This window comes from Pteronotus mesoamericanus, unplaced genomic scaffold (genome assembly GCF_021234165.1).
Source record: "Pteronotus mesoamericanus isolate MK-2021 breed Mesoamerican mustached bat unplaced genomic scaffold, CSHL_Meso_final contig_182, whole genome shotgun sequence".
NCBI classification, from domain to species: domain Eukaryota; kingdom Metazoa; phylum Chordata; class Mammalia; order Chiroptera; family Mormoopidae; genus Pteronotus; species Pteronotus mesoamericanus.
In genome coordinates, this window is record NW_026555078.1 from 20,317,329 (window position 1) to 20,339,526 (window position 22,198).

A 22,198-nucleotide genomic window follows, 5' to 3' on the forward strand; every position below is an offset into this window, starting at 1 on the left:
TTCTGTTTTTTCATTTAGGCCATATTTCTTTGTCTCCCTGTGTTTGTTACTATGTATTAGGTAGAAGTGCTGTGACTCCCTCTTGTAGTAGTGTGGCCAATTGCAGAAAAGCACACCTGTAAGTTGGATGAGGAAGAGCCTTGGGTAATCACCAGGGCGATTACCTGTGTGAATGAGGTCGATGGAGTCTCAGATATGGTGTCTCTGCTCTGTGGCTCTGTGTGGGGGAGGGCTCAGAAGAAGGACAATGGCCACTGTCTGGTCCCTGGAGTTTTGTCCAGGAGGAAGCTGTCCCCGAGCTCTCGCCCTGATGCCAGACACTTCAGTTTTTCCCCGTGTGCCACTGGTGCCCTTCAAGCTGCTGTCCCAGTCCTGGAGCCCAGAGAGGGGGAGGGAGTCAGCATTCCTAAGTCTGTTGTGAGCCCTTTAAGAGGAGATGCCTGAGACTCCCACAGTTTCTTCAACTGCCCCCACCTCCACTGGTTTTTACTGCCAAAAGTTTTGGGGACTTAATTTCCTGGCACTGGAACCCTGACTGGGTGATCTGGTGTAGGGCTGGGATCACTTGCTCCCAAAGTGCCCCTCCCAATTTTTATCTACCACACATGGTTGTGGGACCGCTGATTCCCTGTCTCCACATCTCGCATCTCCACGTCTCCTACCCATCTAGATGGATGAATGTGACTTTTTTTAATTCCTAGGTTGTTGGACTTCCATACGACTTGATTTTCTGATAATTCCGGATGATAGTTGTTTTGTAGTTCAGTTGTAATTTTTGCTGTGGTTGTGAGAGGAGGCAAGGCGTTTTATCTATGCCTCCACCTTGACCTAAAGTCGGAAGTCAACAAATACTTATGGGATAAATGAGTGAGTTACTGCCTAGAGACCTACCCACATGAACATAAACTCATTTGGTCACCATTAAATAACTCTCTACTATAGGCCTACCAAATGTAAGCATACTACAATTTTTCTCCACCGAAATTCTACTACATGTCCCTTCCAGTAATATACCCAACCCAAACTGTCCCCACAGTTTTATTAAGAAGGTGAGAAAGTAACTCCTAAGTATCCTAAATTAGTTATCAAAGCAGCCACTCAATCCGCTGCTCTGGCTCCACTCTCTCTCTTTCAATATATCCCATAGGACAGGTTAATTTTCTGGTATTTTGCACATTGTACAAATTAAAACAGTGATGTGGCTAAGTATTCTATCTTTGTATGTGCTCATTGCTATTCAATGAGCAGATATGAAAAATCAGAAACTACTGGATTGAAATAGGAAAGGCAATATAATGTCATGGAAAAAAATATCACAAGGGACAGTTCATATAACTGATCCCACTGAAAATCTTGAGATTACTACTAGAGGCTTTCCCTAAAGACTTCCCTACAGCACTGTGATGCAGCTGACACAGATGGTAGTGGGTATTTATACACATTTAAGTACATATCCAATCTTCAAGATCAATTCAAGGTCCATCACCTTTTTGAAGCTTTCCCAAGCCACTGGACTAGGGAAAGCACTTGTTAACTAGGTTAACATCAGTGAAAGCACTTGTTAACTAGGAACTGCCAGCCCACAGCTCTTACTACACTAGTTGCCAATTGATAGCCTCACATACATTCTGCCATTTAAATCACATTACCTCATTTTTTTAAGTGTGTCTAGTTCCCTCAAGAAAATGGAAAATTATTTGAATTGGTTTTTCTATTGTTCACTTCCCTATTACTTCTCTATTACTCAACCCCTACAACAGCATAAATTAAAAGTACAATTCATACTTCCTGATTTTGAAATATATTACAAAGCTAATGTAAAAAAAAAAACTGGGTGACACTGGCATAAAGACAAACAGACCAGTAGAACAGAATAGAGAGCCCAGGAATAAATAATCACTCACATGTTCAATTGGTCTTCAACAAAGATGCCAAAACCACTCAGTGGGGAAAGCACAGTCTCTTCCACAAATGGGGCTAGGAAACCTGGATATCCATGCAAAAGAATGAAAGTAAACCCTTACCTTACACCATGTATAAAAATTCACTCAAAATGTACTAAAGATCTAATGTAAGAACTAAAACTATAAAACTCCTAGAGGAAAACATAGGAGGAAAGCCTGACTTTGTACATAGCAATGATTTCTTGGATGTGATACCAAAAGCACAGGCAACAAAACCAAAAGTAGACAAATGAGACTACACTAAACTTAAAAACGTTCATGCATCAAAGGATGTAATCAAAAAAGTGAAAAGGCACACTACAGAATGGGAGAAATATCTGCAAATCATTTATCTGTTAAGGGGTTAATATCCAGAATATACAAAGAACTGCTAAAACTCAACAACAAAAAATCAAATAACTCAACTTAAAAATGGGCAGACTTGGATAGACATTTCTCCAGAGATGATTATAAATGACCAACAGGCAAATGAAAGATGCTCAATATTACTTATCATCAGGGAAATGCAATTCAAAATCACAGGGAAATATCACCTCACACCCATTAGGATGGCTACTATCAAAAAACAAAGTAAAGTGTCGGCAAGGATGCTGTAAGTTATAAGAAGTCTTGGACATTTCCAGTGAAAATGTAAAATGGTGCAATCACTATGAAAAACAGTATGGAGTTTATTTATTTAAAAATTAAAAATAGTCAACTACCACATAATCCAGCAATCCTACTTCTGGGTATGTAACCAAAAGAACTGAAATTCAGGTCTCAAAGAGATATCAATATTTGTACACCCATCTTCATAGCAGCACTATTTACAATAATCAAGAGGTGGGAGCCACCCAAATATCCATCTACAGATGAAGAGATAAACAAATGTGGTGTATACATACAATGGAGCATGCATCAGCCTTAAAAGGAAAGGAAATCCTGTCACATGCCAACATGTATGAACCTTGAGGACATTATGCTAAGTGAAATAAGCCACAAAAAGACAAATATTTCATGATCCCATTTATATGGGAATCTAAAATACTCAAATTCATAGAAACAGAAAGTCAAATGGTGGTTGCCAGGGATGAGGGACAGAGAAATGGAAGGCTGCTTAATGTGTATAGTTTCAGGTTTGCAAGATAAAAAACATTCTGGAGATCTGTTTCACAACAAAATGAATATACTTAAGACTACTGAACTGTACACTTACAAATGGTTAATATGGTAAATTTTATGTTATGTGCTTTTTTACCCCAATATAAAAAAAAAACGTGCCAATATGGAATTCCAACTGGATTTACACATTCTACCTCCGCTGCAGGGGTTAAGCAGCCTGGTCCTTTTAGCTGTTGACAGTCATCTCCAAAGTTCTTCCAAGTTGTCTTTTTGTCTTTTTTAATCAAGGTACAGAGGATAGGAGGCCCCTTTTTCACTCATCCAACATGAAGTTCCCACAATCCCCAGGCAGTTGCTTTCTGGTTTAAGCTCACTACTCATTTATCTTATTGTCAAGCACAGATCCAAAAATGGTATAAAAGCCATTGTGTTCTCAACTGGGTGGGAGAGAAGCCTAGCAGAACCACCTACTGAGTTTCTCCAAACCACCAATTCACCCAGCACACTCCCCCAGAGAAACGCCCCAGCGTTCACTGCGATCCTCTGCCCTCTCCACCAAGCACTCACTGCTCCCCCAAACACATCCTACCCCGGCCACTGAAAACCATTATTTTTAAACATACCTTGAAAATGGCCTGCAGAACAATTCGGCTAAATGCAATTATTAGGCTGAGGTTCCTGGACTTGTAATAAGTCTTTTCTGTGAATTGCATAGCGCCCCAAAACCTATCATTTATCTGCTGAAACAGTTTAGATCTGCAATTATTATACCTCATTTCCTACTACAAAGGATCAGCACTAAGATCCTAATTTTAAAAATAAAGTAACACTGAGACTCTTTGAAGAATCACAGGCATTTCTCAAACTGGAGAAGACACCGGGTTAGGGGCTACATTCAGGGTCAGGCAGGAAGAGGCTTCCTAACAGGTTTTCCAAGGGCACATCTTGAGCCAGGAGTCAAACCCCACCTCAAACTTACATACACACAGAGTACACTCTCTTGACACATGAAATGCCAGCTACTGAGAAGTTAGGCTCTGGCAAAGTATATTGGCAGAAACTTCTGAGGTCTTCACTGGCACAGCCAGCAGGATGGATGGCTTGGGAAAAGGGAGGAGTCAAATCGACTTACACACTAACCCTCATTTCAAGGCCGAGCACATGTGTTTCTGAAGTCTCCAAAAGAAAAGTAGCGTGGTTCTAACAAGTCACAGCCTTACACTTCTTGCAAAAAGAAAAGAAAGGAAAATACTGCTTTTCCCTTTTTTCCCTAAGTATACACCAGTGAAACAAGCAATAAAAGTTAGTCAAATTGGGTGAAAATTTTAGGACATTCTAATAATTTGTAATTACCTATCTTAGATGCATCTCCTTATAAGTACTCTCTCTTCTTAAAAGGGTGCGATAGATACCACAGTTTAATTATCAGCTGCTTCTCTGCCAGCATCAAGAACTGAAAATAAACTTCTAAATACAAATAGTCAACCAATTCTGGGAATTAAGACTGTTAGAGGAAATGCAAGGATCTCACAACATTTCAAACTAGAATTCCTACCTAGGCAAACAATGGAGAATATGAAAAAAATGAATTATGGAAAAATAATGGAGGAGCCAAAGTAAAAAACATTGATTATAGTCAAGTCTTGATTATAGGAACATCATTGTTCAACATATAGCCTTTTGCTTTTTATTTCTCAATAGCTTTATCCTGAGAAGTTCAGAATTCATTCTAAAAGGAAACAAGATGCTGAACCACAAAAAACAATCAATGACTACACTTGAAGCTTTGGTAAAAGGCTTTGTGGGAAACGTAGACAGAGGAAAGAGGAATAACCAAAATTCACTACTGCCTCTGTGAAATTCATTTATTTAGCTTGGGCCTGCTTTCAGGGAGGAGAGGAAAAAGGAATCCAGTGGCCGCCACGGCTGGATGTCCTGTCTGCTCAAGTTGCCTCTGGGTGACCCCTGAGTTTGTACAAATGTAACTCTCCCTCTCCAAGCTGGCATTCTTCAACAAGCATGCATTCTCCCCCTGCCTCTCCCGAATTGAAGAACAAGGGAAATCTAACATTATGCAATTGCCCATTTCCCACAGTTTAAAGTTAGGCATACCAGAATCCTAATTAAAGGGAGAACTTAGTGCAACATGACAAGTAACAAATGAGAAATCTAAAGGCTGAACATTCTCAGCACAGACTTCCAGAGGCAAAGAGAAACAGCTTCCCCTGACCCAGTCAGTGGCACACCCACCAAGCACTGCTATTCACGAACGTCCAACTAAGGAAGCCTCTGACAGTCCCCTGTGTCATTTGGGTGTCACCTCTCTCTAGATCTCCAAGAAAACATTCACAATCTGTTTGCAACTGAATTTACCTTACTCTCCCCAGGCCCGAATAAAAGGAGAAAACGGATGTGGACTGGCCTCTACCCTCAAAAGATACACCGGATAAACTGTCTAACCCCTTACGATCACAAACCCTAACACACTCCTGAGTCCATCTCTCACTCAAATCACCTGTGTTTAAGAGAGCCAAACGAAAGGGAGTCTCACTCAGGTTTCTCTGACTCACTCCAAGGCTCATCAAGAGCCTATCAAAAGAATAGATGAGCTTCATCTAAGCATAATTAACTCATATACAGTTAGCCCTTGAACAATGCAGGGGTGAGGGGCCCCAACCACCCCCGACCAGTGCAGTCAATAATCTGATTATAACTTTCACTCCCACAAAACTGAACTACTAATAGCTCACTGTTGACCAGAAACCTTACTGATAACATAGCCAATTAACACATCTTTTCTATATGTATTAGATGCTGTATTCTTACAATAAAGTAAGCTAGAAAAAAATGAAACATTATTAAGAAAATTATAAGGAAGACAAAATACATTCACAGTGGGTTTTTTTTTTTTTAATCCATGTATAAGTGGACCCATATTGTTCAAGGATAAACTGTTAACCTTTGAAAAACAAAATGCCATAGAAATGTGAGTACATAGGCTTTGTTTTATTACATTTTGGGTTTTGTGGGGGGGGGGGGTTGTTGTTTTTTTAGGAAAAAACAAAAAGCCAAATACCAATGAGGCCAATTTATTTCCTATACTAAAAAAGTAGAAGTGCAGTGGATAGAAAGTTGAATTGCCAAGCTCAAGTGATAGTGAAACACCCATATGTTAAGTAGGTCTGTATGTAGAATAAGACACAGTTTTGTGTGAGCACTGAAGGAATAACAGGAGGCCGAACCATCTCTGGAACGAGGAGAGCCCTTATTTAAAGGGCAGTCACCCAACTGGCAGGAATGTTTCTTGTCTCCTGGCTCCGATTACCCCAGTGGAAGGTAGGATAGTGCTATATAAATCAGTCCTGTTCTCAACAGGAAGTTCCTACATTTTCCTGTTTTCTGGGCAGTTATCCTTCCACCTGATTGATCCTCTCCACCCCCACCCCCTGCCCTCCCCCCCCTTCCCCCTACAAAGAGCTGAGAGAGAAAATCTAAAAGTTGCCACTGTCCCAGGAATAAGGAAGATACAACCACTTCTTTTACAAATGAGAAATGAGTTTAAGAAGGGAAGAAAAGGGTAAACTGGAATAAATTAAGTTTGGCTTCTTCTAAAGAACATACAAGTACATTGTGCTTTGAGCCAACAAAGATTCCTTTAAAAAAAAAAAAAAAGCCTACAGGCTCTACCACGTAAATACTTTAACTCATAATTTCTTTTTCCATAACTTTGTAATTTGAGTAACTCTAACTAAAGCTTAGTTACCAAACACTATATCAATGCTGTTTTCATAGCTTTTCAATCTTCACGTAGATTTTGTTTCCTTAAGTTTTACTGTTCTCATTTTAGACATTTAATGAACACTGAACACTTAAGTGCGAAGGGGAAAAAAGTAGTAAACAAATTTTAACATAATAGGCTCTAAGGTAGGGGGAGAAAAACAGGAAACGGTGGGGGGCGGGGGTACACTTACCTCAGAAAACCTGCCTTCCATGAATTGCCTGATCACTGAATAGCTCTATAACCTTCAACAAATCACTTCAACTTTCTGGTTGTCAGTTTACCTATCTGCAAAATGGGGAAGATGGGCCAAATGATTTTTGCTCAAAACCCCTTCCAGCTCCAACAATCTACGAATCTGTTCATCAGAAAGGAAGCAAATGCAATGGCAAATAAGACTTTAGGGTTTACAAAGTACTGTCACACAATTTTTGCAGCAAAGTTGTGAGGCAAATATTATGCCCATCTCTGCAAAAAAAACAAAGCTTTCCAGTAAGACAATTCAGAAAAATGTTCAATTATTTTTTTAAGGATCTCATAGCTGGAAAATTCAAGCCCAGACCTTTGAGAACAAATATTTTAGTATTTCATTACTTCAAAATTATTTTTCAAAAAATTATTTTTAAATTATTTCAAAAATTAATTTAAATAAGTTAAAATTCAAAAATAATTGCCTGCTATGCAAAACCTTTATGCAGCATCAGGGTATTAAAACACCAAACAAGGAAGGGTTACGATAAATGGCCCCACTGCAAAGACGTTCCTTAAAGCCAGGAACACACTTTCAACAAGAGCATGCCTTCACTAAATCCTGGCTGACTCACCATAATTCTCAAGAGATTAGGAATATAGGGATATTACTGGGAGGAGGGGGGCCGCCGGGGGTGGGGGGGAGATATGTCTGAATTTGAGATATGACCTTGTGTGATTTGAGTCAGAAGGAAGGAAGACACCTGCTACATCAGAGCTCTAACTCTACAATAATGGGGATGAGTCCATTTGTCTCCCTCAGAGAAAGTCCGATTTCATCAGTGAACCAAAAGGCTCAAATCGGAAATGTCACCAGAAAATCTTCAGACTATTCAAACTTCTCCTGTGCACTGTTGTGGACCAACAGAAATGATAACATGAGAGTGAGGACAGGAAACACATAACCATGTTATCATTAACACAATATTCTTTTCCCTTAATGGGAAAGATTCAGGGAATCTGTACTCTTAAACTGTTCCACCTCTTCTCATACTCGTGCTTCACAGCTCAAAGAGATAGAAAACGGCCATGTATTGAACTCAAACTGCAAACTCAAGAAATACATATCTCAATTCACAATCAACTAAAATCCCCCAAAGTCTACTGAATGGCTAATCTCAAGTAATCTTCCATCTATGAATTCGATGAAGTTACTACAAGGTGGTATTTAAAAAGTTGTTTTAAAACGGGAGGGGGTACGGGGGGGGGTAGGAGAGACACCAAAATTAAACATGTAATTCAAAGCAAAAGCAAATACAAAAGCCAGAAAAGACTAGTGAAAGTATAAAGTTAAAAGACTCTCAATACACAATTTCAATGAGGTGCTTTGGAATTATTATCAAGAGTTCAAGTCAAATGTGCAATGGAGTTCTACAATCGAGTCACTATTAACACTGCCTGATGCTTCAGCTCGAGGTTCTTTGCACTACAATTTCAATTTCACATTCAAGGAGCAGTACCAGCAACTGCAGAGAAGCTAACAGCAACACCTACTGACTGTCTTGAGCCACTTGCCAAACTTGTTCTCTCAAGTCAGCTAAAGAAATCTAATGATACAGTCAACTTCAAGAGTCCTTTACTTAAGCATAATGAGATAAGAAAATAAATTGTCAGCCACATGAAACCATTCATCCCCCAAAATCTCTCGTTTTGCCCCTAACCATTATGTGCAAATCATCACCCAAGTCGTTTTAAACGCATTGTTAATTGCTAATGCTTTGGTATTAATAATTTAGTCCATGGGAAAATGCTTTAATATTAATATTCTTGTTAATAACTGATATGTCATCTAATAGTCAGAGACATCAGTGACCATAAACTGCTTTATGTAAACCTTTTATTTGAAACTACTGTTATTACCACTGTTCTACATTACTCCCATCAGCTTTTTGTTCCATCTTCGTAAAAGTAGCTTAATTGCAGCTTTTGAAAAGTGAAAAAGTAAAAAGTGAAAGTCATTAAATCAAGATTATATAAAATAAAAAATACTGCTACAGAGAATTGATTCCATAGGACTTAATATTGTACTTTTCCAAAAGATTAAGTCAGAGAATCTTTGCCTTGGACGAAAAGCCCATTATGAGAAAATAAGAGAAAGTTGACACTTAATTCCCAAGGAGTACTAGTATAAAAACAATGGCTTTAAGAGTCTGAGTCAGAGTTTCAACATGAAAGGTTTGTTTTATAGAGGAAACTGCAACCCCAGTTCATCCAGATAGACCTGGAACCTGATGAAAGTCCACACCTTTACTCTGAAATTTGCATCGCATCACTGGCTCTCAGTTTAGAAATAGAATCTTAGCAGGTAGTAACAGTTTAGAAATAGAATCGTTTGGCAGGGAGTAACAATTTCAGTGGCTGATGCCTCCCGTCAAGAAAAATAAGTATCAGGTAAATACCGTCTAGGAGCTAGCAGTCCCCAAACGCTTCCCTTCAAAACGAATACCAACGACTCAATTAAACGTCTTCCCTGAAAGTGAGCCATTTCCCTTGTCTATATGTTTTCCAAATGGTGATCCCGATGAAATTTCAACCTGCCCAACACGGTTACTTGTCCTCCTAGAAATGTCGGGGAGCGATAAAGAGCCACGCAAATTTCTTTAAGGCCAGGAGGGAAGTTGGAAACAGATGGGGCGAGGGAGGAAAAGTTCTTTTTGCAGTACCCTCACGCCTCCCCAGCCCTCTTGCGGTGTACTTGCAGCAGGTTAGAGCATCCCGAAATTTCACTCCCCCCCAGACCCCCAGGAGAGAAATTAACCACCCGCAGCACCGAACTGCTCTTCTCTCTATCTCACGATTAAACCTCTCGGCCTGTCCCCTCTAGCTCAGCGTGCAAAGCGCTCACCCAGGTGACTGAAAGCAAAGGGTCGCCCAGTGAAGACGCGAGCAGCAGAGTGGGCGCAGTCACCCCAACCGCGGCGCCGGTCTCCCAGCCTCTCCCGCAGGCGCCAGTCAAATAGTTGTGCAGATTCGGGTTCCAAGGTGCGCGCGCGCACAGCTCGGACTCGCCCCCGCCCGGCTGAGCTATCTGCACGCCACCAAATCGGAAATAAAACTTTGACCGACCTCCCGGTGTCCTGCTCCGGGTCCTGGACCCGAATCCCGGCCAGAAATGGGGTGAGGACTGTCAACAGTCCTGCATCCCCTCTCCCCTGCCCGGACCCGGGGCGCGGGAGCCACTTACCGCTGGGCCCGGCCTCCCGGGGCCGCCGCGCGTCCCGGGCGGTTCCGCCGCGCGCTCTCCCTGGGGAGAAAGAGAAACCGTGTACACCGTCGGCGCGCGCTCACTCGCCTCCTCCGCAGAGAACGGCAGGCGGCGAGGCCGGGCTGGGGAGGGCGCCGAGCTGAAAGGGGCCCTGGGGAGGCAGTGGCGAAACAGCCTAACTCCCGAGCCGGACTCCTAGGGGAACCCGGAATGCCGACTAGAGAGCAGCCGGCTGGGGGACCGTTCCTGGCTGAGTAGGGGGCGGAGGTGCCCCGTCCCCAGGCATCAACTATTGTCTGGGCATTCGGGTCCCCGCTCGCGCCGCCTCGGATACTCAGCGCCCCCCATCCCGCCCCCACCCTCAAGAGAAAGACCTGAGGGGGCGGCCGGCGCAGGGAGCGAGTGCGGGGTGCCTGGGGGTCGGGGGTCCAGAGCTCCAAGGTGGGCGCCGGGAGAAGGAGAGGTGCGTGCCTAGTGGGGGAGGGGACAGGTAACTGCTGACGGGGGCAGGAAGGCCCGGGAAGATCGGTGGTGGGAAGGAAATGGGGAGGGAGCCACGAAGGCAGGAGAGGATGGAGTGGCCGGGGTGGGGGGCGGGGGCGGCCTCGGAAGCCCAGACCTGGCCCTCCCCGAGGACCTTTCTCCCGGGTACTCAGCGCCGCACTGACTTTCGCTCACTCGCTCACGCACGCACTGAACTCGTTCACAAAGTTGCCGGCGGTGGCGGTGCAGCACTCGCCCTTCCCGTCCCTCCCCTCCCCGCCCCATTCCTTCCACTCCTTCACAACCCCCCTCCCCAGGTCTCGGGTGAGATCACCGCTAGGCTGCTCGAGCAGTGCGCGCAAATCTCGCGAGAGAAGTGTCAGCTCTGCCCAGCCGACAGGGGAAGTGGAAGGAGTTGGAGGAAGGTGGAGGACCGCGGAAACTCCTAGTTGCTATGACGACGACAAAGCCCTGGATTCCTGTCTCCTGCAGAGAGCAGAGGCAGCAAACGTGGGTGCAGTTTTCAGCCTGCCCCCTCCCTTGCCCGGCGCCCTAATGGTGGGGAAAGCTAGAGCTAGAAGCTTGTGGAGGAGTTTCAGACAGACTCAGAGAAGACGTCGTGATAGCTGGCCAAATCTGGCAAATGAGGCTAATTGTTTTTTAAGAGTTTCTGGGGCAGATTTCTGCCAAAGAAGCCTGCGCATATCTGTACCCTTAAATTTCTACCATACATACATTTAGTTTTTCAACCACCCCTCAATATCGTCCTTCAACTCCCACCCCCTCCATACCCTGCCTCTCTCTTCCTTCCCCACCCATCACCCCTTGTGCAAAGTCAGGCCGCCACCACCACTGGATTGGGCTCCTTGAGGATCTGCCTGATTCATCCTGGTATTCTCAGCCCTTCCACAGGCTTGGTACATAGCAGATATTTACTTAATGTCTGAGATGAACGCAATAATCCGAACGTTTCTTTCACCCTACCCTGGAAAAAAAGCTTAGAATATAAGTTTTTGCTCCACAGTTATGTTTTTGGCTCTACAAAACTAACGTCTCAGTTCCGTTCCCACAGAATGTATCTTTTTTTTAATAGTTATAATCCTTTCTTTCTCCATCTTTGTTTCATAAAAACCCTAATCACCACGGTGGGGGGGAGGTATTTTATTTTAATCATTCAGTTTCTTCATATGCCTTCATACCGACTCCAAAATACTGTTAAGGATGAACATGAAATCTTTTCATCCCTAATTTTTTCTTTTAATTTTAGAAATTTTTCTTTGGAGGTTTTATATACCCACTGCCTAAATAAAACAGATACTGTAAATAGAAGTTAAATTTAAACTTTAGATTTCAAAATGGATAAGTAAAAATTGATTCCATGGTATATGAATTATATATCAATTTTAAAAATAGATTCCACCCCTATTTACATCAATATGGGGAAGCCATTACTTAACTCAATCCCATAGAACTATTAACCTAAAAAAGTACATAAAGACTCTTTTAGGTTACATACAAGCTTAAATGCTCTGTGGATGTACGTTTTTATATTAGAAACCTGTGATACAGTGATAAAAAAAAAAAACACTGGACAAAGTCAGAAAATTAGTGTTTGGGTTTTTTTTTTTCTGTCACTAATAATTGAGTCTCTGTGAGAAGTTATTTAGCTTTCTGATTCTTCATCTGTAAAAAGAGGGTAGCCCAGATGTTAGGGCATTACAGCTTTAAAATTCTATAGCTCTTAGACATAGGAAAAGTTCCAATAAGTAACAGATATTTTTTTACATCAAACAGAATAAAAACAACATGAGTGTTTCATTTTTTTTAGAGGTCAGTTTCACAAAGTTTAGCTACATGTTGACAAGTTGATTTTAAAGCTCTCTTGTCTCAAGTAAAAGACAACAAAAATATTGACCATGTTACAGTAATTTCAAAGGGAGTCCATTGTCCCTGGTTTGCTTTTACTCTAACTCAAAACACATTTCTTATTATTTAATAAATATGCTAACTGAAACCAAAGATCCAAACTAAATAGATCCACACCCCCACCAAAATAACTTTAAGAAGGAAGGAGGGAGGGAAGGAAGGAAGAAAGGACCTTAAATTCACAGACTGGTATTTTTTTAATCAATTGATTTTAGAGGGGGAGAAACAGAGAGAGACAGAGAATTGATTGCTGTTCCACTTATTTATGCATCCATTGTTTGATTCTTGTATGTGCCCTAACAGGAGATGGAACTGCAACCTTGATGTATCTGAATGACACTCTAACCAACTGAGCTAGCTGACCAGGGCCCCAGACTGGTATTTTTACTATCTAATTTTCGGAGCATCACCGTCAAGCTGTTAATCCGTTTTAAGGAACCATCTTTCATAGCATAGCCCACAGTCAGTTGTTCATTTGCTCTGGCTCAACTTTTAACATAGTTTTGCCCTTAAAGGATGGCTGCCAATCTATATCCACCAGACAGTGCAATTTCAGGGCCACCTGATTTATGACTTCCAGAGAGCCATTTGATACATTCGAAATAATTGACCCAAGTGCTAGCCAAATCTATTCATTTTATTCGGTGTTTCTTATGAGACTCAAGAGGTGGGTACTGACCTCAAATTGCAAAGATAACTTCCCTAACCTTCAGGCATAGTAAACTAGTAGAAACTGTTCCAGAGAAACATTGCTCCTTCCAGGGCTACTATTTATCCCTCAGTAGTGGCAGAACTTTCACCAATGTTTCTGAAGTAAATAAAAGGCAAAATCCGCCAAAGACAAGGTTCCAGCTGCATGTTCTCTGGGTGAGGGACTCCTTCTGTACCCTCCGTGACCTTCCAGAGGTTTCAAAATAGCAGACAAGGGGCAGCAGAAAAAGGAAAGGAAGAAGAGAGTTTGCCAAGCACAGATTAGATTTCAGCCCACCTCTTGTCTGCTGCTTTTCTTGGCTGTTCTTATCTCTGCACAACCCCTCCCCCACACACCTCAGGGCTGTGTAACTTTTCTTAGTGATAAGGCCCGCATCCAGCCTCTCACCACCTCCCTCCCTCCCTTAGTTTCGCCGTCAGTTTGGTAGAGCGTAGTTGAAGTCATTACCCTCTGGTTATTCACTCTTACTCAGCAGCATGCCCTAAAATATGGAATATGGAAGGAATTTTGACACGGAGGCCTACAAAGCAAGGAAAATCGATATATTTTTTAAATAATATAAACATTGATTCATATCTGCATGTTTTGCAGTTAAAATCTGGTTTATCCATCCAATTATCATAAGTTCAGAACTTCCTGTTATTAGCTCTGTGCAATATCTATAAAGCATTATTAAGAAAATATTCAGAAAAATGACTCTTAACTATTAAAAAGAACCCAAGTGCCCCCAAATCATCAAAGATTAAATTATATGTTTCAATTTTAGGGTTTTATTGTTTTAGCCCTATGTGGTGTAATTCTATTTACCTGGATACTACTAGATGTCTTAAAACACTGCATTCTCTCATCTTTATAACAGTATTTATTACATTTAACAACCCAGGCACGCGTCCTGACTGGGAATCGAACCAACAACACTTTTGTTCTCAAGCCAGAGCTCAGTCCAGTGAGCCACACCAGCCAGGGCTCTCCCACTCTTCTAAAGGACTATTTTATACCTTCTCCTCCTTCATCAACTCTCCAGCTTACTCAGAGCTAACAGTTGTGCTTGTCTTTCACTGGTATAATAGAAGCAATCAAAAGAAAACTCAGCGCACACTCCCTCTCTACCAACCTACTTGCATCTGTCTGCACACATCCTTCTCCCTTAGTGCTTGGGATGCAGTCTCTGTGCTCCTAGAGAAGATTAACTTCTCCACCCATGTTCTGGCCCCATCCCTTCCAACTCAGGGACACTGATGGAGAAATTGCCCCTCTTTCTCTCGCATCAGGAAACCTTCCCTCTCTATTGAATCATTTTAAGAGCTTACAAGCATGCTGTAATATTTTTCATGGTAAAAATAAAACATTTTCTAGATTGCATATCTCCCTCCACTTTACCACTGGAATCTTCAAAGTGTTTTTCCCACACTCGCCTTCATGTCTTCAATTCCCCTCCTCCCAGCCTCTTGAATCTACCTCAAGCAGCCTTTCGTACCCACCAGTGCAGGGAAAGGGTAACTTCTCAGGGCCCTTAGTGACCACCTCATTTCTAAATCTGGTGGTCATTTCCCATCCTCACCTCACCGTAGGGCTCAGTCGAGGGAAGAAGTTGATCACTCTCATGCCTGATACGCTTTCTTCATGAAGCTTCCATATTAAGAGACTGTGAAAGGCCCTGGAAGGCCTTGGTGCAGAGACGTGACCGGGGCTTCTCATCTCACCCAGAGAAAAAGCCGAAGTTCCTACTCTGGTCTAGAGGCCTGTGTGCTCTCTGACTCCTACCTAGAGTTCTGGCCTCAGCTCCTCCCTCTCACCCCCTGCCTCTCCACCCCAGCCAGGCTGGCTTCCCTCTGTTCCTGAATACACCAGGCGCTCTCCTGCCTCCAGGTCTTGCATTTGCTCTTCCTCCGCCTGGAATGCTCTCTCCACAGATATGTTTATGGCTCATTTTCCAAGTTCCTTTAGGTGTCTGTGCAAAGTCACTGTGTTAAGTCAGTTGCCTGCCTGCTCTCTGGCTCCCTCTTTTTTCCTTCTATATCTGACACTGCCCCCCTGTCTCCCTCCCCCAGCCAATCCCATCCTCTGCTGGGTTTTCCCGGCTCCCCTGGCAGGGGCTTACTGCTGGGGTCAGTCTTCGAGAAGCATGAGAGGAATTTGGACAGCTGGAAGGGGCAGGCCTTTCTCCTCCTCCCTCTGTGCCTTGGGCGGTGTTTCTGCAGCAGATGTATCTCCTCGCCGGCCCCAGGTTGCACCATCCCCAGGCTCCGGTCACATCTTCGGGCTGCGAGTGAGAGCAGCGCTATCTGGTGTTAAGAACCTCTGGGTGGCCTCATCATCCTGGTTAGCTAATCAACCCTTCCATCACCTGCGTAACAGTTCCCCTGGGTTAAGTTCCCTCTTTATAAATGACCAAAATGGGCTTCTATTCTCCTAACTGGACCTGGGTTGTTACAGCTGCCCTTTATGAATCCATAATCACCCCAATCTCATGCTTTCCAGACTCTCACCCAACTATTTTTCTCTAGAGTCCTCATTACTCTGACATACTGTGTAATTGTTTCATCATCTGTCTCTCATCTAGAACGTAAGATCCATGAAAGCAGAAGCTTTATGACTGTATGGTACTGTTATATGTCATTGCTGTATCGCCAGCACCTAGAACAGTGCCTGGCACATAGGAGGCATTCAATACATGTTTGTTGAATGAGCAAATCGGGCTGTTTTTAGGACAAAGTAAAAGGGCTGGCAGAGTATGGTAGACATACTAATCTCCCTGAAGATGTCCATGTCCTTATGTTTGGGACCTGAGGATGTTACCTTACTTAGCAAAGAGGACTTTGCAGATGTGATTAAGTTAAGGATCTTGAGATGGGGAGATTAACCAGGATTATCCCAGTGGACCAATATAATCACAAGGTTCTCCTAAGAGTGTAGTAGGAGAATGAGAGTTAGAGTCAGAGAAGATACGACCATGGAAAGAGAGTCGGAGAGAGGTTTGCATATGCTACCCTGCTGGCTTTGAAGGGGCCATGAGCCAAGGACTGTGGGTGGCCTCTAGAAGCTAGAAAAGACAAACAAAATGAATTCTCTTCTAGAGCCTTCTGAAGGATTAGAGCCCTGCTGGCATTTTGATTGTAGCCCAATGAAACGCATTTTGGACTCCTGACACCTAGAACTGTAAGATAATAAATTGGTGTTGTTTTAAAGCACTAAATTTGTGGTAATTTAGTACAGCAGTAATAGGAAACTAATACATAGAGTTTTCTCAGTGTGTAAATTCTTTGTAGGCAGGATATAATTCTTGTTCACTCTTAAATCCTTAATGCCTTGCATAGTTCCTATCACAAGCAAGGCACTCAATAAATGTTCATGGAATAAACAAATTACATCTAATAGCAAAACAGAATCAGAGCTCCCATCCTGGTGGAGTGGTGAAATCACTTAGCTGGCTTTACCTAGCCTCAGGAAGGGAAGAACACACCTTCCTATTAGGAAGCCTCACTGAGCTTTTCAAGCCGTGAAGATACAGGAGTCCAGAGCATGTAGACAACCCAGGGTTTAGGCATCAATGTCAGCAACAGAAATGAGAGAAATCACAAGAGGCTTTGTGTGATATGTTAAGGAGCTTGGGTTTTATTCTGTAGGCAACAGGGAGCCACTGAAGGATTTCGGCAAGACAGAGGCATAATCAAATTTGCATTTAGTAGGAATGGCATACTTAAAGCATGAGATTTAGAAATTCATGGGTCAGAGAAGAGGTCCGAACTAGAGTCATAAATGCAGGAGGCAGGAGCTTATAGTTGCTGACGCAGTTTTGCATTTAGATAACATTTTAATTAAAAGCACCCTCACAAATTATTTTTCCTTCTCGTAGATAGCTTCTTTTGAAACACAGTCCATTGAGCTATGGTTCACACCATTCCTGGTTTTCTGATGATCTTCTTGTTAACATGGGCTCAATAAAAATCCCACAGCTCACCCATCTTTTCGACCTTTTTCTAGGTAGGCAACAGCACATACTATTCCAGCTTTAATTTTTTTAAAGAATTCTTCTCTGAACCATTTCAAAAAATTTTTATTTGTCCCTCCAATAGTATTTCCTTTCAAGTTCTTTGCACTGTTTAAAATAACTTGAATATTTTCTTAGGAGCTGGAATTTTCCTTCCAACTAACCCTTGTCTCTATTCCTTTCATCAGATTTCATAGTCGAGAATGTGTCAGGGAAGGAAGGTGGGGGGAAGAGATCTCTCTGCACTCCCTTGTCTTTTTTAAATCCCTCGAAATGAGAAGAGGCTTGCTCATGACTTGGAAGTGGTGGGCTGAGGCCTCCTAGAACCATCTGGCTTTTTTCATTGCCAGCCTGAGTCAAGACGACATTTACAAGAACCCAGGAGCTGCAGGGCACTTGAGTTGCAACGCTCAGTGGCATCCAAGAAGAGTGCAGTGAGAATCTGCAGGAGAAATCAAACCTTGCCCGTTCCTGAGTTCAGGAAACATATGTACTGAGGCTGTCTGTTTGTGGGCATACCAAGGAGCATGGCTGAAATGTTGAAGCCATTAGAGCCTTTATTTAAGGGAAGAGAGGAAAAAATGAATGTGCTGATGCTTCAAATATATTTTAGGATCTTAAAACAGCTCAGCACTCACCCTGAATTTTAAAAATCAATTTCTAGAAATTAAAGCTTTTAAAAGTTTCTCTCCATGTCATTTGTTCTTTTCATTTTGTGGGGGGGGGGGGGGGAAGGGGTAGTGGTGAGTATATTTATTCAGGTATGAGAAATGGCCAAGGCCATTACATGTAATTTTTTATGTATCCTATAGACACACACAGAAAATATCACCCAGTAGAGTGGAAGAAAATCTACTAGACCTTAGGTTCTGGCTTGGGTTTCTGGACTCTAACTCAACCAGCTCCACTTTAATAAAGTAATTTAATTTTTCTGGACTTCTCTTTCTTTAAATGCAAAAGGAGAGGACTAAGGACCATCTTTTTAGACTAAACATTTGTATGTTGACATGTTGCCATCTCTGCAAGGTCTATATATGCTCTTGGTCCAGAATCTGAGGTCTGAAAAAGTTTCCTGAACCCTCCTTCTGTTCCCATTGGTGTTGTTCTTCTACCCTCCCTTCACCTCGTCTGTCCCCTTCCCACATTCTCAACTCCATCTCAGTACCAAGGGCAACCATTAGCCCTGCTGGTAGGGTGGAGATGGGTGGAGACCTCTGAACAACTCTCAGTCACCTCCTTCCGGTAGCGCGCTCCTGGTGGCTGTGGTTCGCGCTGCTACAACGGGTCTCCATCATTGCTTATGGCATGGCCAGCCCATACTAGCTGCTCTGGTTGGCAGTGGAACTCTCAGGACGGCTGCACCCAGCTGTTCCCACCTCTGCTAGTTTGGCTCGCCGCTGCTAGGTCTAAGAGTCACTGGGCAGTAACACGTCACTGGCTCCATACTTCCTCTAGAGGGCAGCACAAATCACAGTCCCTGCCAAGTAGTTGAGGGCAACTCAAAGATGCGGGACTGACTGGTGGGATTCATTCCCATCCCCCTAGCCTGGGTTGATACTTTGGGAGCAAGAACAGGAAGTGTCACAGCCGCTGGTCTTCACCTAAAGGCAGTTCTGCCTGGTGAAGGGAGACTGGCCTCAAGTTCCATTCTCACCTCCGTGCTTGTTAGTAGCCAAGTGGTTTGGGGAAAAGTTATTTAACCTCTCTAAGCCTCAGTTTTCTTACCTTTAAAGCAATAATAATAATAATAATAATAATAATAATACTACTTTAAAACACATAGTTGCTTTACAGGTTAAGTGCAATAATACATGTTTTGTTAGAGTGTGGATTGGCTCCCTAAAAACCATCTATGCCCCCTTTTCTCTTGTCCTTGTTCTTCCAGGCTTCCCTGGAGCCTCCAGGACTGGCTTACACAAAACAGGGACTTTATTCTGAAGATTCTGAGTTCCCACAGATTCCCAGGGATGGAAACACAGTGTCACTCAAACTCCCGCCATCCCTCATGTGTGTGGCCTCTCTCTGCAAGTGCTTCCATAGAATTCTTCTTTCTCTGTAGAATGTTTTCCTTGACTTTTTGGTCCACACAGGGAAAATACCTCCTAGTTCATTCTGAACTCAAACATCTTCAAAGTTTACAAAATACCTGGCAAGAAATGGACCCGGCTGACCCAGGTTTGGATCGAGTGTCTGCCTCTTGGCCAACCTGATGTGACCAAGAGTCCAGGCCATGTTGCATAAAATGGCATAGAGGAACCATGACAAGACTGTGGGGGATGGCAGGTCCCAGAGAAGAGAAACAGCAAACAACAATAAATGTGTAGAGTGGAGGAGTTACATAAGAGGTATTAGACTAGGTTTTAGCCGTTAATGAGATTATCATGTAGTTGAAAAACATTGAGAAACATTAAGTCTTCAGTTAAAATTGATTTTGATGTTGAAGGGGATAAGGTTTTTAAAAACAACCCAAAACAATCAATAGTGGTAGAAGAAATCTTGTGCTTCGTTAGGTCCAATCAATGAAGCCCAATGCAATGGTAGGTGCGGTGTGTTGGCATTGCCCTTCCTCCTGCCTTGGAAGAGAAGAAATAAAAGCACTTCTTCAAAACAAGAGATGGCTAAGAAACAGGCCTAATCAGAGGGCGGAAACATTTATAGTGGGATCTATCTGCCCTGGGCAGGAATTAATGGAATTAAGCCATGAAGGGGGATTGACTATACACATGAAAGAGGTTACAAAATAAGACAGGATTAAGCAGCATAATTAGAGGCTATTAAGAAGAGATCAAGAAGTTTGGTTGTATGAAGTCAGTGGACCTTGGCCCAAGTGGCAAAGAAAGTGGAGGGGATACAGTGCACAAAGGAAGTGAGGTTGGCGTGAACATGCAAGTGAACACAGAGCAGCGGTCCTTAAACTGTGGCATGTCCAGTGACAGCACCCAGAGAGCCTGTGAAATGCAGACTCCTGGGCTGCTGATGCAGAGATTCTGATTTAGTTGGTCTGGAATGGGTCCCAGGGTTGACATGTTTAGTGAGCACCTTGGGGGTTGTGCCTCAGGGGGTCTGCAGAACACAGCTTGAGAACCACTGGTGTCTACACTATTGCTGCCTATTAGACAAAAGAAATGGAACATACTTTTGAGTATGTTCCCTTGGTAACAACAGCTAACAATCAGGCTATGAGGTCCCTTCTGATGTCTCAGAAGAGCTGTTCTCAGCCAGTGCCACCTGGCCACCTCCTAGGCTCCTTCAAGTCCTCAGTCCCCAGAGGGTCCACTTGATCACCAACAGATCTCACCTCCATCACACAGCCTACGATGCAACAGAAACTGTCTGGATGTTGAATTCTTCTTAGACAGTGTTGCTGTTTATATGCCTCGCTAATTCATTCACTTGTCTTTCATTATCTAACCACAGTTAATTTTTATATAAATTAATATATCAGCATTTATACAATAATAAAAGAGTGATTTGTTTATCTTAATGTCTTTAAAGGAAAGGTTGTTTGTTTGAAGACTTTCTATTCTAAATGTCTCAAGAGTTGGTGCTATTTATTAATCATACAGTATTTTTTTTCTAAGCCACTTTTTATCTCCTCTCCTGTAATTCAACTTGTATAATTTATATTAAGGTATTATTTTACAATAAGAAACAGAGTTAAGAATAAGTCAAATCATTTTCAAGGTGTTGGGACTGAAACTGAGGTTTCTTAACACCCCACCCAAAGGTTTTCTTATTAAACCATTATCTTGTCATTATTTTATTCTTGAATTGTTCTCTTCTATTGTTTTCAGAGAAATTTTAAATGCTAGTAAGATGTTTTTCAGTCATTTTAACCAGAAATTCCAAGTACACACAGAATAATTAGATCTTCTTCCTTCTCTGCTCGAATTTATCTTATTCCTTGTGTCATCTCCAGTCTGATTTTTGCAACCATATTTTTCTGGACCTACCATTAGGACGAGAAAGACATCTTCTGTTATTATGTTCATTTAGTTCCATGGTTATCATTCTCCCATGAATAGTCTTTGAATCTCCTATTTAACTTACATCTAATCCCATTCTATTAGAAATGTTCATTCTATTCAGTGGTTAACTCTTCCAATGACGAGAAGAATGAACTATGATGACTCAGCTCTCTTGGGTTTCAAGGGCCAGACATAATCCCACCTGAAATCTCTTGTTGGCCTGGATCTCTGGTCCTCTGGTCTACATCACCCAGGAGCACACAATATGAGAAACAATATTTATTGGGCCATTGCTATCTGTAGAGAATTAGCCCAACTTTTCTTACATGTGTACCATCCTGCACTAGCCAGGTGAGTGATAGCTCCAAGTACACAAGTTAATCTGATTATTTATCATTATATAACAAATTACCCTAAAACAAAGAATCTTTTTTAAAAAAAGAGCCATTTTATTATACCCCACAATTTTGTGGCTCATAGAATTCTGGCAGTGCCCAGCCAGACGATTCTTCTGTTCCAAGTGGCATCCAGCTGGTAGTCTAGAATCTTTACTCACAAGTCTACACCTTGGTAGGGATGGGGGGAAGGCTTAACTTGGCTGGGAATGCCAACTGGTTTCTTCAGCAAAGTGGTCTCAGGGCAGCCAGTCTTACTGGCAGAACTTCTAGAGGGTTCTGAGGCACAGAAAGTGGAAACCGCCAGTCCATCGAGGCCTGAGCCCAGATATGGCACATCACTTCTGCCATATTCTATTTGTCAAACAATTACATCCCTGCATGTGCAGTAAGAGAGAGGAATAATAAAGAATAAGTGGCCATCTT

At 42.5% G+C, this 22,198-nt stretch overlaps 1 protein-coding gene across 1 annotated transcript in view; it reads right to left on the bottom strand.

Moving 5' to 3' along the window:
* The window catches only part of SIPA1L1 (signal induced proliferation associated 1 like 1), a 312,113-nt gene extending 302,160 nt beyond the window's left edge, over positions 1 to 9,953 (bottom strand). Inside the window, exon 1 of the mRNA XM_054567334.1 lies at positions 9,938 to 9,953. The gene's annotated coding sequence lies outside the window, so the exon portion shown is untranslated. The remainder of the gene's footprint in view (positions 1 to 9,937) is intronic.
* Between the last annotated feature and the right edge of the window lie 12,245 nt (positions 9,954 to 22,198).